This window comes from Ursus americanus, chromosome 22, assembly GCF_024610735.1.
Source record: "Ursus americanus isolate L20-20 chromosome 22, mUrsAme1.1.p, whole genome shotgun sequence".
Taxonomy (NCBI): domain Eukaryota; kingdom Metazoa; phylum Chordata; class Mammalia; order Carnivora; family Ursidae; genus Ursus; species Ursus americanus.
The window spans coordinates 37,878,560-37,897,267 of NC_142148.1; the positions used below are offsets into that span (position 1 = coordinate 37,878,560).

An 18,708-nucleotide genomic window follows, 5' to 3' on the forward strand; every position below is an offset into this window, starting at 1 on the left:
TTAACTATCTATGTCCTTTTTTCTTTCCTGGCTCACATGCCCCAAAATAGTTACTGTTCCTTGACATTGAGTAATAACTTAAATTCTGCTGAAAAACTTCTCTGGAGAAAGAGCACACGGAAGGTAAGAGTTTATTGAAAGCATCAGTGAGGACAATAGGAATGGCAAACTGAGACTAGCTCAGCATCTCCTCATTAGTGGCCCTTGTCTAGGTGAATGAATGAGGTGCTACACGGTTGTGGAAGAGACAGCAACACAGGCTGCTGTCTTTGATTTGGCAAGAGGGAGGAACTGAACTTCCACTTTCTCCACTATGTAAAGATGTGGATTCCGTATCCTATGTTTAGGTCATTATATTTCCAGAGAGTATGAACATTAGTGCTCCAGGCATTATCAGAGAAAAGCCAAGTTATGGAGAAAGCCAGGAGGAAGTGGAAAAAAAGAAAAGAGTTTTCTTTCCAGGTTTCCCTAGGTCATTGGTTCTCAGAGTATGGTCCCTAGAAATGGCAACACTAGCATCACGTGGGGATCAGTTAGAAATGCAAATTCTCAGTCCCACTCAAGGTCTACAGAATCAGAAACTCTGAGGGTGAAGCCCAGTAACATGTGTTTTAACAAGTTCTTCAGGTGATTCGGATACATGCCAAAGTTTGGGAACACTTGCCCTAGGTCATAGTGAAGAAGGTAGTCAGCCAAATTAAAGTGGAATTAAAATACATAAATAAAATTAAGAAAAATTGATATCACTCATCAGATAGTGAAAATATTTGCACATATAGCAAAGATTCACACTGATGTTGTTTGGATTATGGCTTTATTTATTTTTTATTATTTTTTAAATATTTTATCTATTTATATGTCAGAGAAAGAGAGAGAGAGCATAAGCAGGGGGAAGTGATAGGCAGCAGGAGAAGTTGATTCCCTGCTGAGCAAGGAGCCCCATGTGGGACTCGGGCCCAGGACCTTGGGATTATGACCTGAGCCGAAGGTAGATACTTAACTGACGGAGCCATTCAGGCATCCCTAGATTATGGTATATCAGATTATTCAAGCTTTCTAGGTTGTCTTAAATAAATATATATATATTTGGAAAAGGAGACTGTCACTTTTGAAGTTGCAAATCTCACTGTTTTAGTAGTTTTTCTTCCTTAAAGTAAGATGCTATTTATGAGATGCTCATATTGAAGCAAAGATGTTTTTAGTGATGATCCTAGTGTTTTTCATTTTGCCTAAAGTATTTTCAGTTAAGAATATAAAACAATCTTAGAATACTTTTTCCTAATATGCCTAAAATTTTTTAATTTTTCTTAAGAATTAAAAATTTTTATTTTTTAAACTTAAAAAAAAGCAAATATGACAATAGCCACCCCTAAGTTAAAAGAATAGTTATCTCTTAGAGAGAAGAAATAACTCATCCATCAGTGAAAACATTTCTTTTTCTTGGAAAAGACAATGCTAATTATTTTATTGTGTATTTGCATATCTACCTTCTAAAGTCACCAAATGACAATAGTCAACAGTTATCCAAGGATGATTTTTGAAATGTAGGAAAATAGTAAAGTAGAAAGTAAAAGGGGAAAATAAAATAGCATTAGTGATACTAATAATATAGTGCTAGCATAACACTTCTGCTAATTGATAAATGCATTATAAGGTTAGCTTTCTGAAATTAAGAGAACATTAAGAACTGATACATACTGGAATATTTATATTTTGCATTTTTACATGCAAGTTGCAAAAAATTATATTTAAACATAGCCATATTAAGTATTCATGGTAAGGTTATAGAGGTTATAGATAGATTATTAAAATCAAAAGGAAACCTTAGAAAACTCTTTTTGTCATTAATTTCCACACTTTTTTTCTCATAAATTTCACTAAAGTTACTGACAAATAGTTTCTGTTCTGTATCTGATACAAATATTGCTAAAGAATGATATTCTTTCATTTACGAATATTTATCAAGCACTTACTATATTTTAGAGACTAATTAAGGCTCTGAGACATAGAAGTAAACAAAAAAGTAAAGAGCCTGTATTCATGGAGCTCAATATCCAGAGGGAAGTAAAATATGAACAATTATATAAATACATAATGACACGTGATAATAAAACATATTTAGAAAGCGATGAAGTATGTTATTTTAGAAAGATGATCAAGAAAAGTTTTGTTTAAAATTTTTTTTGTATTGTTTTTTGAGGGAGAAACATAGGAGTACATACCTGAATAAAGTATGTACTGGGGGCAATGAGCCACCTGATTACCAGCAGATCATCCCAGGCAGAAGGAAGAGCAGGCCGTAAGGTAGGAATATACTTGAGATTCCAAACATATTATGAAGGCCAAGATGGCTAGAATGGAGTGAGTAATGGTAAGAGTGGTCAGAGCTCAGATAAAGAGCAAAGAGCAGGTTATGTAAGGTCCTGAAGGACATGATGAAGAGTTTTACTTTGTTCTATGTATAAAGGAACACATACTTTGAGGTGAACACACAACAGTAGGGTAAGAATGTAGTCAGAACCAGGGAGTTGACTACCACAAGAGTCTAAAGGGGTAACGTTGGTGGCTGGTGGTAGAGTAGTTGAATGATTGGATTCAGGATGTATTTTAAAGGCCAAGATAGTTGGGGTGTTGGGTATGAAAGAAGTGGAGAGTGACTTTTAGCATCTGGTGGATGAAGGAGCCACTTGCTGGTATGAGAGATACCAGGGGAGGAACACACTTGGCGTTGAGGAAAATCAAGAGGTCAGTAGTCAACATGTCCAATGTCAGATGCCTTTTAGATATCCCAGTAGAGATGTCTAAGCCACATTTAGGCAATTTGTGTCTTGAGGTGAGGCAGTATACATGGTTATAGATGTTGGTAGATTGATAGAGTGGATGAGGGGATGTAAAATCAGTCTTTAGACTCTATTTTTTCAATGAGAAAAAGAAAAATAGCAAAGTCATAGCTAAGAGTGAGGGATAGATGTGCTAGATTTTAGGAAGACAGGAGAAAATATGAAACAGAAGCCTTAGGGATGGAGGATAATAAATTTGACTAGGGAGATATTCAGGTTTGCAGAGAAATACTGAAGGCCTACTTGAGCCTTGTGATCATCAAATTAAAATAAGACTGGTTGTGTTTATTTCCAGCCACATTTCAGCTACTCGGGTGCAGGGATTGAGTGGCGGAGAACTGTATTCAGTCAGGGATGAGGTTTCACCACTAAATTGGATGGAGTGCAAGAGGAGTAATTAAATGGAAGGTCTATATGATGCAGTGATTTTACGTGATCATCAACCCCTTATCTGCAATTCCCAAATCCAAAAAATCTGAAAACCTAAAGCTTTTTCAATAGTTTAGTGCTCAAATTCAGTTAGTAAGAAAACCTGTCTGGACCTCATGTAAACTTATTTATGTTCTTTATTTATACCATCTAATGTGAGTATTCATATGTTTTGCTGCATAAATAATAATATGTTTGAAAATAATGTATTTCCCCAGTCTCGGCTGGAGGTATCCTATAATATATGATATGTAGGTCTGTGTGTGTATATTAAAGGAGGTATCCTATATGACATGTATGTCTGTGTGTAGTAGTAGTATATTTCCACAATTAAAAAGAGGAACCCTGAATTATGCCTCAAACTCTTCCAATAAATTGAAGAAAAGACACTTTCCAACTCATTCTATGAGGCCAGCATTACCCTTATACCAAAACAAGACAAGGACACTACAAGAAAACTACAGACCAATATTCCTGATGAATATTGATGTAAAAATCTTTGGCAAAATACTAGCAAATAGAATTCAACAGTACATTAAAGGATTATATTGTATGACCAAGTAGGAATTATTCCTGGAATGTAAGATGTTTCAACATACAAAAATTGATCAATGTAATAACCACATTAACAGACTGAAGGGGAAAACCCCCACACATGATCATCTCAATTAACGTAGGAAAGGCATTTGACAAAATTCAATACCTTTTCATGATCAAATCACTCACAAAGTAGGAATAGATAGAAACTACCTCAGCATAACAAAAACCATATATTAAAAAACCCACAGCTACCACATTCTTAACAGTGAAAGACTGAAAGCTTTGCCTCTAATATTATGAATAGAAGTTATGCCAAAGTTAACTCAAAATGTGTTAAAGACCAAAATGTAAGACCTGAAAGTAGAAAAACTCCTAGAAGAGAACACAGAGAAAAGCTTTATGATGTTGGATTTCGTATTGATTTCTTGGATATGATAGCAAAAGCATAGGCAAAAAAGTAAAAGTAGATAAACTAAGCCACATCAAAATTTAAAGCTTCTGTGTATCAAAGGGCACTATCAAGAGAACAAAAGGCAACACATGGAAGGGAGAAAATACTGGCAAATTATATATCTGATAAGTGGTCAATATCTAGAATATATAAAGAACTCTTATAAATCAACAATAAAAGGTCAAATGATTCTATTTAAAAGGGTACCTGGGTGGCTCTTGATTTTGGCTCAGGTCATGATCTCAGTGTTGTGAGATTGAGTCCTGCAACGGGCTCTGTGCCAGGCATGGAGCCTGCTTAAGATTCTCTCTCTCCCTCTGCCTCTCATCACCCCTGTGCACGCATGTACACGTGCTCTCTCTCTCTCTCCCTCTCTAAAAAAAATAAAAATAAAAAAATGGGCAAAGGACTTGAATAGACATTTCCCCCAAAGAAGATATAAGTGACCAATAAGCACATGAAAGGTGCTCAACATCACTAACCATTAGGGAAATGCAAATCAAAACCACCATGAGATACCACTTCACACCCACTAGAATGGTTACTATAAAAAACCCCACCAACCCAGAAACATAGAAAATCACAAGTGTTGGTGACAATGTGGAGAAATTAGACTCTTGTGCACTTATACCCAAAAGACCTGAAAGCAGGATATTGAGATAGTTGTATACCCATGTTCATAGCAGCATTATTCACAATAGCCAAAAGTTGTAAGCAACCCAGGGTCCATCAACAGATAAATGTATAAACAAAATATGGCACATACATACAATGGAAAATTATTCAGCCTTAAAAAGGAAGGAAATTCTAACACCTGTTACATGAAGATGAACCTTAGGACATTACGCTTAGTGAAATAAGCCAGTCACAAAAAGACAAATACTGCATGATTCTATTTATATGAGATACTTAGAGTAATCAAATCATAGAACAGAAACTATAATGGTGGTTACCAGGGGCTGGGAGGAGAGGAGAAGTGTAAAGTTGTTTTGTGGGTATAGAGTTTCAGTTTTGCAAGATGAAAGAGTTCTAGAGATTGGTTGTACAACAACGTGTACTAATGTGTACTAACACTAATGAACTGTACACTTAAATTAAAATAGTTATTTTATGTATATTTTACCACAATTAAACAAACAAAAAAAACCCTTGAATTCTGGAACACATTTGTTCCCAAGGTTTTGAAAAAGGAACTGATCTCCTCTAGTGTAGCCATCAACTCTAAGCTAACTAAGAACGGAAATGAGGATGTGAATGGAATGATGAATAGTGAAAGGGGCACATGGATTTCAGGTCCTGGTGGGACTGAAGCATCGGTGGAGTAACTTGGAAAGCCCCAGGTGGTCTTCAGAAACTTGGAAGCTTAAACTTTTAATTTGGAAAAGATATAGTCAAGATTATGACCATGGGAGTAGAGAGAGGGTGCAGTCATTGGAGAAAAAAAAAACAAAAAACAAAAAACAAATAATGGGATTGAGAAGCTAGAATTCATGGATACTGAAATCTCCGAGAACTGGAGAGAAAGGCCACAAGCCACTTCTCTGTCCTCATCTCCTATTATTCTCCCAGTGAAAATATAGCAATAAGAAAAGGGAAGGATACCCACCACCCCAACTAGGGCCAAAATAATTGTGTTGTGGGAGAAAATGCTTGAGAGGGCTGCAGGGGAAGTTCTCAGGAGAAAACTAGATTTCAGTTACAGTGAAGGTAAAGGTAACATTTGGAGAAGTAGGACGCCAAGATAGGTGATTAGAAAGAAAGTAAGGGTCCAGGGGATGGAGAAACAACCCATTTTATAACCAAGGTCTTGGGGAGATTATAGTAGCATATTTAATTAAATCTGTAAGCTCTTTATTGTACATACCGTATGCAAAGCATTGCATTAGAAAAGATTAAAAGATAGCTTCTTGCTTCTCTGGGCTTGGAGCTAGTTTGCAGCGACATGGCTAAATGCACCAAGAAAGTTGAAATCATTGGTAAATATGAGACCTGTTATGGTGGCCTCCCTCAGGGAAACAGTGAAGAAAACTGAAATAAGCCAGCACACCAAGTACATTTGTTCCTTCTGTGGCAAAACCAAGAGGAAGAGACGAGCTGTGGGGATCTGGCTCTGTGGTTCCTACAGGAAAATGGTAGCTGGTAATGCCTGGACCACCACTTCTGCCATCACAGTAAAGTCTACCATCGGACCACTAAAGGAATTGAAAGACCAGTAGAAGCTCCGCCATTTGAAACACTGCTAGCCAATGACAAAAGCCTTAATTTAACAACAACAACAACAACAACAACAACAACAACAACAACAAGGATACTTTCCTACCCTTCAGAAGCTCACAAAAACAAATTTAAGCAATATCAAACAGAGATTTCACAAAGCTAAAAAAAAATTAGAACCTTTTGGAAATTCCAAATTCCAGTAACCATATTTGGTGGATGGTAGGCATTGTGTTGAATGAATGACATTTGTAATACAAAGATCTTTTAAATCTGAATGGGCTTAGTTATTCTAATTTGTAAATTGGGGATAATAACTAGCCATTTAAATAACCAGTTGACATCCTTTACAGAATGCTGGGAGGAATAAAATGATGCAAAGGGATTTCACAAAGACTAAAGTATTACGTAACTGTAAGACATGATTGTGAATATGAATTGTGACTATAATGACATAAATCAAGTACCAAAATGTATGAAAAACATCTACCTACTGGGACAAGGTATTTATCTCAAAAACAAGAAGAAGAATGTGTCTGGCTAGGTGAAATAGAGAGTGGAACTGAGCACTCTTGGAACTCTGGTGAAACTGCTCAGCGCTGAGAGCTGGGCTCCCTTTTCCTTGTTTTCAGAGTTTTCACTGTTGCTCTTGGTGGTGATTGTCATAATGGCCCCTCAGCTGTACATTTGAATTGCTCCCTTTGAGGTCATTGGTTACTCCCTGATAGTACAGTAGATACCTGGGGTTTACCACTTCTGTGATCGTGATCATTCTTTAATACTGAAGAAAATTATACACAAAAATCCTGAAAATATTAGATCCTTAACACAAGACAAGATATCTTTAACTGTTTTTTTGTGTGTATGTGTGTTTTTAGAAAGTGTGTGCTGGGGGAATGGAGCAGTAGATGACACTCTTTTGTGAACTGTGGAATTGTAAAGCCAGAAAGAATAAAACCAAGGAAAGAGCAGCTATAATTATGTAGGTTAAAAAAATTATAAATAGTAATAATTATGAAAGATAATCAGAATTTACCAGGTCTACCATAGGGTTAGAGATGGGGAAGGGTGTTTTCAGCCAGATAGTATCTTAGTTGCAAAGGAGTCATGAAACAATATGGCATATTTAGTGAACAGAGTTTACTTTACTCTGGCTGTAGTGTACAGTCCTTGGTATTTCACTTCTGCTGTCTGTGCTCTATAAGGTTGGTACTAAGGAAGTTTAAAAAAACAGATACTCCGTTGGAAGTTGGTGAGATATACAAGCAGTGTACCTGGGCATGTTTTCTCATTTTTGACACAAAGATAGTGCTTTTGTTTTTTCCATATTCTGAGATCTTTTAGTATGGTTTATATCTTCTTTGCTTAGCTTTACATGGGTAGGGCTGGGGTCCTTTCCATATTTACTATATGGGCTTCAATGACTAATGCTGGGCATTGGGGAAAACACCAATGGGCCTGATCAGCGTCCTTGATCTCATGGAGCTCCTTAATTACAAATGGTGCTTTCATATGTCATTGGGCAGGCACTGCATATCACAAGATATAAAGAGGACACAAAGGAAAGCCAGATGACCTGATGAAGCCGGTGTCTTTCTACCTTCCACCTGCCTAAGGATAAATTCTGAGCTTATGCCAAGGTCACTTCTATTTCTGCAGAAAATAATCCCACCGCTGATTATGTGATATTTTAGTTAGGGTAATGGGGGACAGCTAAATTTGGAGGAATTTAGAAAATGTGGCAATGTAGGGAGGAATTTTTAATTTATACAAACATTTTTTCAAAGTTTACTTCTTTAATTAGGATTTAAGATTTATTGATTTCTTCAATAAACATTTATTGAATGCCTGCTATGTGTGAGACACTGTTCTAGTTGCTGGGATAATAGCAGTGGTCAACACAGACAAAAACCCCTGCTCCCATGGAATTTATATTCCAGTGGAGGGAGAATGAGAACAAACATAACAAAATATGATATGTTACATAGTGATAACTCTGAGAGGTCAAATATAGCAGGGAAGGGAGACAGACAGAAGGTGCTGTGAGAGGGCCTGCAATTTTAAATAGTGTGATTGCAAATTTACAGAATGTTCAGGGAAGGACCTTCCAAAAAGATGACGTTTGAGCAAAGATCTGAAGAAGGTGAAGGCAGGGAACCACATGGTTATCTGGATTCCAGGATGTTCCAGGCAGAAAGGGCAGAAAGGTGGGTGCATGCCTGGGGTTTCTGAGGAATAACACAGAGCCCAGTGTGTCCAGAATGGTGTAAGGGAGACAGTAGTAGGGGATAATGTCAGAATAAAAATAGAGGGGCCAGAACCACAGAGCCTAATAGGTAAGACACTGGTTTTACTCTGTGAGATGGGAGGCCATGAAAGGGTTTCAAGTAAAGGAATGATTTGAAATGAGTTACATTTATAAGATTATAATGCTGGTTGCTGGGTTGAGAATAGACTGAATAGACTGAAAATGTTGAATCCCCTATTTCCAAGATGTTAGAAGAAATCATTAAGTTAATAAAGTTTAATAAGCACCTGTAACTACAAGCCAGACTGGTCTCTGTCCTTTTTGTCTTAATGTTTAGAACCTTAGACATGTCATGGCTTCTGAGAAAGCTCAGGGATAACAGTCTTATCTTCTCACAGTGGAATGAGTAAATATTTGAGTGAATGAAAAAAAAATATTGATTGACAATGAAGAAAAAAAAAGAACAGAAACAGCAGCCAGTAATTAGTTGGTTAAGAAATTCTGAGCATGCTAAATAAATACTATGTTTAGTGCCTGTGGCTTCAATTTTGTACTAGAGAAATATAATGGTTTAGCAAAATATTTACCTGTGTGGTGACATTTCTTTCCTTTTGCTTTTTATTATGCTTTTCTGCTTCGATATCTGTAATATACAAAAATTTTTATAAAATTGAAGGTATTTTCCTTTTTTCTTTTTAACATTTCAGTATATCATCTTTTACTAAAAAACTTTCTAGAGAACTTTTAGAAATCTTAAGAATAATAATGGAAAATAATTTAAATTTAAAGTTACCAGTAATGTGGTACAAAATAATTCCTTCACGGATAACTTTTCAGATGTAACTTGACACCAGAAACAATCTAACTAATCAAGCATCCCGAAGTTGAGTTAATATGAAAGAGTTCTACAAATAATAGACCACTTACAATAGCAGAAAACTTTCTGAGCTACAACTTAATTAAAATGTATCCATGTAAATAAATGTCATTTATTAATAAAGAATATTAAAACATATGAGGAATATAATCTTTTATATATTTATACATGGATTCATATGTCAGAGAGATATTAAAAATTAATGTAGTTGAATGATATAAATACCTGAGAAATGTAGACTAGTATGATTACATCAGGCTTTGAAATTTAAGAAAATAATTTTCATAAGTATTTTAAAACAAATCTTTTTGTAAAGAATATATATGGTATATATACATCATATAGAATACATATATAGTCATTGGTATATTTCATTTTTTACAAAGACTTGAAGTTTCTGAACTTACATATTCAGAGAAATAGGTCTTTGAAAACCTGATATAACAGGGTGTCACAACACGGCATGTCTACTACATTAGTAGGATGATAAATTTTTAATTACTAAAAAAATTATTTGATGCACTGTAAAAATGACCTGAAGTAAAAAATGCATATATGTGCTATGTTTGTTCACTTTATAGACTGAAGCATTTGACTCAACACAAATATGGATAGTCAAAATTTTATATTTCTAAAAGTGGTGAGCTTATACTTTTAAGAGCATGTTATGAATGTTCTAATGTTATCATTGATATTGTATTTAGGGAAACAATTGGCAAATTCTAAATAAATATTCAACAACTTCATGGTGACAAATGCATTGATATAAAGCATATGAAAAAAATTTAAAGATTATATATATTTCATAAAATTGTATACATTAGGATTGCTCTTTTCAGGTTAAGGATGTGAAATAAATTATGCCAGAATAAGAATGTTATTATAAATGAAACTCCTTTTATTCCAAGTTTGCCAAATGATCATTTTGGGGCCATGGATACTCATACTTATTATCAATCAGCATAGCGTAATGGTCCACCACGTGGCCTTTGAGTTAAACAGGCCTGTATGCTAGTCCTGATATTGTATCTGTTTCATGAATTTGTTATGGTAATCTAATAAAATAATCTATGTAAAGTATTTAGCACAGTACTTAATACATATTTAGTGCTTAATGTTATCTATACATATAATTACGATTATGATTGTTATAAAGAAGGCCTACTTCCTTAAAGGATTTAAGATGCCTTCAAGATAATAATATATGTAAATTAGTATTTTAAAAGGACCACGGTGAAAAAGCATTATTAGAGACTTAATCAGAATTTATTAATGCTTTGTCCATAATATGACTTCTCTCTCAATTAAGGCATTTTCTTCAAAACAAATTACTTAGCCTAATTATATTTGCATATTAGGAATCAGACAATGTGACTAATATAGCTATAGTAAATGTCTAGCAATTTTTAATCTCCATTATCACAACCAGACAAAGTAAACTGGAAAAAGCAATATGATTTGATGTATTCCCATTGTTATATTCCCCAAGTACACAGAAAAAAATTGGAGTTAGTATATGCAGAAAATACAGACACAGAACAAGAAGTACAAAATGTCATGTGTATCAGAACAAGAGGAGAAAATTATGGATATTAAGTGGAATAACGTTTGTATTATACACTGGACTAGAAAATCAAGCTGTGAGTGGCCAGATATTAACATGAAAATTACAAGGCTAAAAGCAATTATCAAAGGTAGGATAAGTGTAGATAAAAATGTAGATAAAAGAATTAGGGAAATGTGAGGAGGTGTAAGTATCTAACTGAAGGAACAAACTATTTAATAGCTTAAAACATAAAGAATATAAAGGTAGTTGCTCATTATTTCCAGAAGATGCACAACAACAAAAATATATTTCTTCTCTAAACTTCAGGCTTTTAGGTTTTCACCTAAAGAAAATGAAGCTTTGATTGACTACTGGGGAACAGACTCTGCTACCAACAGTATCCTGCACAAGACTTTCCAGTAGGCTTTTAAATATCAGTTGAGGAACAGGTGATTGCTGGAGACCTGTCCCATTGTTTTATCACTTCCCTGTATATGAGCACTGATATCAGAGGTCAGAATCAGGAACCCAGAGGGTGTTGCCAAGAACCAAGGAAAATAGAAGATTAGGGAACTACTCCAACAGCGACAGAACAGGGGCCTCATCAAGGAACATTGCCTCCCAGAGCAGAGAAACCTGCCAACATGCACCCGGCTGGATTTCCAAATTGCCATGGACAAGTGACTGTTATACATGCTTCATTCCCTTTTTTTAGACAGCAGTGTCTAGTGTTGTGTGGCTTTCTATTTCTCCAATATGCATTGGGTATGTGAGGGAATGGAGGATAACTTGTCTTTTTATTTCATAGGTGTCTGAATCTAAGAACTGTACTCAAGGAGTCTCACTGACATCTTGACCTGATACAGATTATGAGATCATAGATTCTAAGCCAAATGCCATGATTGGATGAGTCTTGGGCAACATTAGAAGGGGGAGAATCACGTGGGACAGATGTGAACCATTGGGGCCTGAGAGTATACCAGTGGTAGACTGTAACAACAATGGCCTCCATAAGCCACAACTACCACATATGTTCATACCCCTTTACAATGTGACTTTGCCTAATCCTCCCACCAAGAGACGGAGACTATTTTCCCCACTCTTTCAATGGGCTGGCTGCCCCTGTATCTTGCTTTGGCTAACAAATGTGGCACTAACTTCCAAAGCTAGTCCTTAATCCTTTCAGCCTCTTTTACCCTCTTGGAACAATGCCCTGAGACCACCATACCCTTAAGAAGCCAGGGGTAATAGTGGAGAGAAGAGAGAGAGGCCCAGCTGTCTCACTGACTGCCAGCTGAGTGAACCTTCATGACTGAGCCCAGGTGAGGCCAGTAGAAAAATCACCCAGTCAACCCACAGAGAATCAAGAGAAACAGTAAATCATTGTTGTTTCAAACCACTGTTGTTATGCAATAGTTGATGACTGAAAACCTGTCTCCTTCTTCAGCCAACTAGGGCTCCTCGGATAGAACTCTCAATTCTCAGAAGCTACATTAGACCAGTAAATAATGCCGAAATAAGTAATATATAATATACTCATAGCATTGAGAGAAGGATTAGAAGAAAATAATATCCCAGAATATTTATTGTCTTGATGACAATTCTTTTCAGATCCACTTTCTCATGAAAGGCTTGATAGACACTAACTCCTGGCTTTACCCTTCATTTCCCCAATGTGGCTCATGTCCTTTCTTTCCAAGACATGGTTCATCTTCCTTTGAATGAACATTGGGACACTGATTAATGGGACTAAGATTCTGAAAAAAAAAAAAAAAAAAAAAAAGCAGCCCAACTCCCCAAAACACACAAAAAACCTCCTCTGTACTTTATGAGGGAATCTGCCTGGGGAGTTATAGGCAAATAAAATGTTTACTTGTTTGTTCAAACAATATTTACAAATGTAAATGTAGACAGAAGTATTTTATTGATTTTCCCATCCTAGTTCTCTAAAATGGTGCTTCATTCTTCGTTATATGTAGTAATGGTATAAAAAATACTAACTATTGGTTCCTTTCTGACCTTTCTTTCAGACTCTGTGCAGGACATTGGCTTCTGTGACTTTATAATATCCTGGACATCCTTCTTCCTTTCAAACCTCTATTTTAGAGTTCCTCTTTGGTTTTATATCTGCTAATGATTGTCTATTTCTCAGTGCTCAGTCCTCACCTCTTCTTTTTGGCATGACCTAAGGGTTGAGCTGGGTCAGCAAGGACTTTGGAGTGGACAGATGGTGAGTGCAGGAGGTCAGGAACTACAAAAGGATAATGTATTCATTCCAGAATAGGCAGCCACTTGAGAAGTAAAGCTCTGGGAATTAAACTGTAATGACTGGAAAGCAGAATAACACAAGCCATAGGAGAATTCACAGACGGAATGCAGGTTGGCAGAGGTGAAACGAGCAATGAGAGACAAACCTGGCAACAACGATGTTTCCAAAAACTGGGACTAAAATCATGGGAGCAGGCCAGGCCAGGGATAGAAGTGTGTGGATGAATCTAAGCCACCAGAAGTGGGTACACAACTGGAGAGATGTAGGAGTGAGAAGAGAGTGAGTTTGCACCTATAAGGTTCCAGAGAAAATTCTGCCAAAGGGATTTCTGTAAGGGTGAGTTTTCAGTTTCCTTTGGAAAACATAGCATAAATCAGAACCTCATCATTTCATGCCTGCATTCTTACAACAGCCTCCTCACAGATTTAATCATGATTGCTCTAATTTTAATCTAATTTACATCTACCCTCAGAATAATTTTCCCTGAGTACTGTTTCCAGCAAGGCACACATCTGCTTAAAAACCCACAAGTCCCTGTTGCTTACTGTATAAACACTAACCACTAACTCCCTGTGTTGACTTCCAGTTTCCTCTTTAGTCAGGCTTAAGTCCACATTTATAAGTATTTTTCAAACACCAATAATCTGTTTCACTAGTTACTGATTGCTATTTGAACGTTTTCCTCTTCACTTACTTTAATTTTAACAGTTTCTATTGAATGGACTAGAAGTTATCTATTAAAATTTCCAACAAAAAACAACTATGATTTTAGGACATTTATTATTTTGGCTTGTGAGATACTTAGTTTTGGACATCATCAAGCCTGATGTTCAGAAATAACATTTCATATCTCCTTACTTAGCCATGTGACTTTGGATACGTTATTTAACCTCTCTGAGCCTCAGTTTTCTAGAAAATGGGAATAGCAATACTGTACCTATCTCTTGGAGTAGATGTGAAGACAGAATAAAGTTAAAGTGTAGTGTTTGGTGTTTGTTAAATACATGGCAGCTAAATAATAAATATCAACTCCCTTCTCTTCTCCAAAGGCCTACCTTTTAAAACCAAGTGGTATTAGCATTTGTGAGAAAAGCTCTTCCCTTACTGAAATAAAATTAAGAAACTAGATGGTGTAAACCCTGGAAGAGGAATCTCCTACTGAATTTTACCTTCTCGTTGGCTTTTTCTCATTCTGATAACTGCTGCGACCACCTTCCTTTCAAACGTCTTTCTCTGGTTACTCTTACTACATCTAAAACAGACTGGAATTTTCAAAATACAGCTAACAATCCCACAAAAGATCAAAGAAAATATAAAAGGCATAGAGTCCATTATATACTGACAGATAACTGGTTCTATAATACTTCAACTGCATTCTCCCTGGTCCTATCTCACTCCTTTTTCTGGAAAAATTTCACAAGAATCTTTCTCACATGTCTGGGAAAGTGTCATCTTTCCACTCCATAGGGGCTATTCTCCTTAACACCCGGATCTCTTTGTTATCAAAGGCAAGAATACAACTTCTAACTCTGCCACTTACCTACTGCTTTCCAATTCTTTTTTTTTTAAGGATTTATTTATTTCAGAGAGAGAGAGAGATTGTGTGTGTGTGTGGGGGGGGGCACATGTGAGCATGCGCACGTGTGCGAGGGAGGGGCAGACGGAAAGGGAAGGAGGATCCCAAGCGGACTCCTTGCTGATCATAGAGCCTGACGTGGACTTGATCCCATGACCCCGAGATCACAACCGGAGCTGAAACCAAGAGACAGTTGCTCAACCAACTGTGCCACCCAGGCATCCCTGGCCCTCCTATTCTGATGGATACAGCTTTTCTCTTCCCCAGGCCCGACAGGATTGGGGTGACATACATATTATCTTCCCTCAGATAAATCTCCATCCTCTACATACTGATTACAGTTCAGACCTTAAGAGACCCTTTTCAGTTATATAATAATTTTAACACCTATACACTAAGAATTGCCCACATAGAAGGAAGATATTCCACTCCATTCTGAACAAGAATAATTTACAGGGGCATGTGGGTGGCTCAGTCAGTTAAGTGTCTGCCTTCAGCTTGGGTCATGATCCCAGAGTCCCGGGATTGAGCTTTGAGTTGGGCGCCCTGGTCAGCAGGGAGTCTGCTTCTTCCTCTCCCTCTGCTCCTCCCCCCATTTGTTCTCTCTTTCTCACTTACCCTCTTAAATAAATAAAATCTTAAAAAAAACCCCACCAAGAATAATTTACAGTCATTACTTCTATATAATTAGACCAAATTTGGACATTGTCAAAGTCTCTAAAGATATAAAGGAAATTAGGATTTATGATGAAAGAACTGTACTAATGAAAATGTTAGCATATTTCAGTAACTTAGTAGAACAATAAATACATTTTGATGTATTATATATTTAGTAATAGACTAATGACTTAGTTATATTACTATAGTAATACAGATTTTTTTTTTAAGATTTGAGAGAGGGAGAGCATGCAGGGGGCTGGGCATAGGGAGAGGAGAGAGAGTCTTAAGCAGATGGGGCTCAATCCCACAACACTGGGATCATGACCTGAGCCAAAACCAAGAGTCAGACACTTAACCAACTGCACCACCCAGGTGCCCTTACTATAGATTCTCTGAAAGTCTGTAATTTAATGTCAATGTCTTGAAAAGGATGAGTATTTCCTAACTTTCGTTTCTCTCCTCCTCAACTTCCTTCTTCAAGTGCAAAGACAGCAAAATTTTAAATATGAAAGTTACTAAGGGACTAGGCTAATGGTGAGTGAATGGTTCTTTATTTTTATGAGTTTTAATCTAATAAAGAGGGTTGAGTAATTCTCAGTATGGCTAAAAGTGTTCCTTCCAGGAGTTTACCAATTACCTCCTATAGCGTACAAGTAAAGAGCTTAACAGCAACCTTGAAGGATAGTTGGGTAATCCTGCAATGTACTTGGTATAATGCCTAACACATAAAAAGTGCTTAATAAATTTTATTTTTATTATTAATTCTTGATTAGATGAGAAATAATTATGGAGAAGTGCAAATTACAAGTGGGAAAACATGTTAGAACATATTTGGTGACGTTGACTGATGATTTTTCAAGGCATTATCTTCTATGCTCTGTCCTTTTCCCCATTTAGCCAGTGAGTTACTTATTGCTTCAGAAAAGAGAGTGATGTGGCAGAAAGAATGGGATGAGTGTCTTCTTGGATGTTAGGAGAAAAAGAAAGGACCTATAACCTAGACAACAGAATAGATGTAGGAGAATACCTGATATATGATATCAAGGTAATAGCAAAGCCTTCTGTGCCCTCTTTTCCAAATGAGAAAACATTCCCTGGACTAGGAGGGAGGAAGGAATGGGAGAAATAGTAAAGACAAGTTTCCATTATTATAGCTTGAAATAGAAATTAAATTCCATTATTAAACAATTAAGAAAGTTATACTTCTTGCACACTTGGGTTTGTGGACAATTTATAATGGATACATTAATTATTTAGTTAATTATAAAAAGTATGATGCCAGTGAGTGTAAAATATTATTTGTCTTATAGAAATAGGGCAATAAAGCTTTTAAGTTTAGAGACATGTACTGAGCAATTTTGATTGAAAGGCTATAACTGTGCAGTTGATAGTTTTCAGTTAGGGTTTTGATGAAGATTGAAAACACTTAAGCTACTTGTTTAGTTGTCACCAGTCTTTACTGAACTGGCTGAGATGTGACTGGATAAGCAAGGTGGCCTGGATGTATAGCTATCACCTCTAAGTCCCTAAATCATTATTGCTAATAAACTAAATTAGACTAAATCATCATTGCTCATGTGCTGCCTCCCTAAGTCAGTTTCTCCTCTCTTATTTTGTCCCTGTGAAGGGGGTCATCAGTCTCCCAAGTTCAATCATACATCATTTTTTACTTCACCTCATGCCAACATCCCCATGGCCAAACATAACTTTGTTTTGTTTTTGAGTTGTAACTTCTGGTCCATTATCATTAGCCTAGTCCAGGACTTTATGACATGACTCCTAGATCCTAAAATGGCCTCGCAAGTTCCAGTTCTCCATCTGTTCTGCTTCCATCACTAGACTACTGCTTATGAAAAGCCCATACCAACTGGGAGTATGGTATCATTCCCTTATTCAAGTTTCTTTAAGTGGCTGTTTCTTACCATGTCAAGTGATAACTAAAGAAGCAATTGGGATGTAGTGGATTAAGCAGTGGGCGTGGAGTCAGAAGATAGGGAACCAAATTCTGACTCTACTACTTTCTAGCTGTGATCTTCAGCAAGTCATGAAATATCTGAACCTGCGTTTTCATCCATTCGATAAAGAGAATTATTATCTTAAACCTAGGGTGTGGTTGTGAGTGGGGAGTGGGAGCAGTTGTACTTAGAACTTAATGAGACCATGACTATGAAAATGACTGATATGGGCCAGGCATTTAGTAATGCTTCTTTTAGTTTTCTCAGCCTAGAAATGTAAGGTTCTCAATGATCTGACCCTACTTTTTAAAACCAATTTATTTTCCATTATACTCGGCTCTTATTGAAGTAGTGGTATCCTGCCACCCCATATGTACGCTCCATTCATTCTTACACCCATGTCCTTTATTTGTGTACTTCTAATTTGGAATGTTTTCTCTTTCTTCCCTTAACATCCAAATTTTATTCAGCCTTTCAGCACGTTTTTCATGTTTCAACACTGGGGCCTGTCCTACAATAGATTTACAAAACACATTTGTTAAAATGACTAAATAAATTTGCTCCCCCCCCCCACAGGTTTCCCTAGAAATTTCAGCCTTAAATAATCTTTCCCTTTTTGGAAATTCTTCAGGACTTGTGTTCTGTGTCATTCAGGTTAGCACCCAATCATATACTAAATTTTATTCTATGGATTGTAAGATCTCCAATTGCAGAGACCACTTCCCTGTTTTTTAAGTTCACCCATAGTACCCTACATAGTGCCTTAATTAAAACTGATGGTTGATTAAATATTTTTACGATAACACAGCATATAATTCTGCTCTTGGATCTAAAATTCAACCAAACTGCTTTTTAAGTTAGTACTGAAAACTTAGAATAACAGAATCTCAGGTTTGCATTGTCAAATTTAATTATATAGCCACAAAGACAATTTTTTAAAACAAAATGAGGGTTTTCCTCTTCAAAAATCTTCTTTATTATTGCTGTACTTCATCATTGTAAAAAGTGAATTAAGTGTTTCCATTCATGAAGTTATATTATTTTTAAATCTTTATATAAGATTCTGTTTTTCATAAACAAAGATGACACATGAGTGTAACATT

At 36.3% G+C, this 18,708-nt stretch overlaps 1 protein-coding gene and 1 pseudogene across 1 annotated transcript in view; one reads left to right on the top strand and one right to left on the bottom strand.

Moving 5' to 3' along the window:
* The window catches only part of SEL1L2 (SEL1L2 adaptor subunit of SYVN1 ubiquitin ligase), a 113,128-nt gene that overhangs the window by 81,231 nt on the left and 13,189 nt on the right, over positions 1 to 18,708 (bottom strand). The window contains exon 2 of the mRNA XM_087853757.1: positions 9,310 to 9,365. The gene's annotated coding sequence lies outside the window, so the exon portion shown is untranslated. The remainder of the gene's footprint in view (positions 1 to 9,309; positions 9,366 to 18,708) is intronic.
* On the top strand, positions 6,203 to 6,476 carry LOC123800620 (large ribosomal subunit protein eL43 pseudogene; annotated as a pseudogene).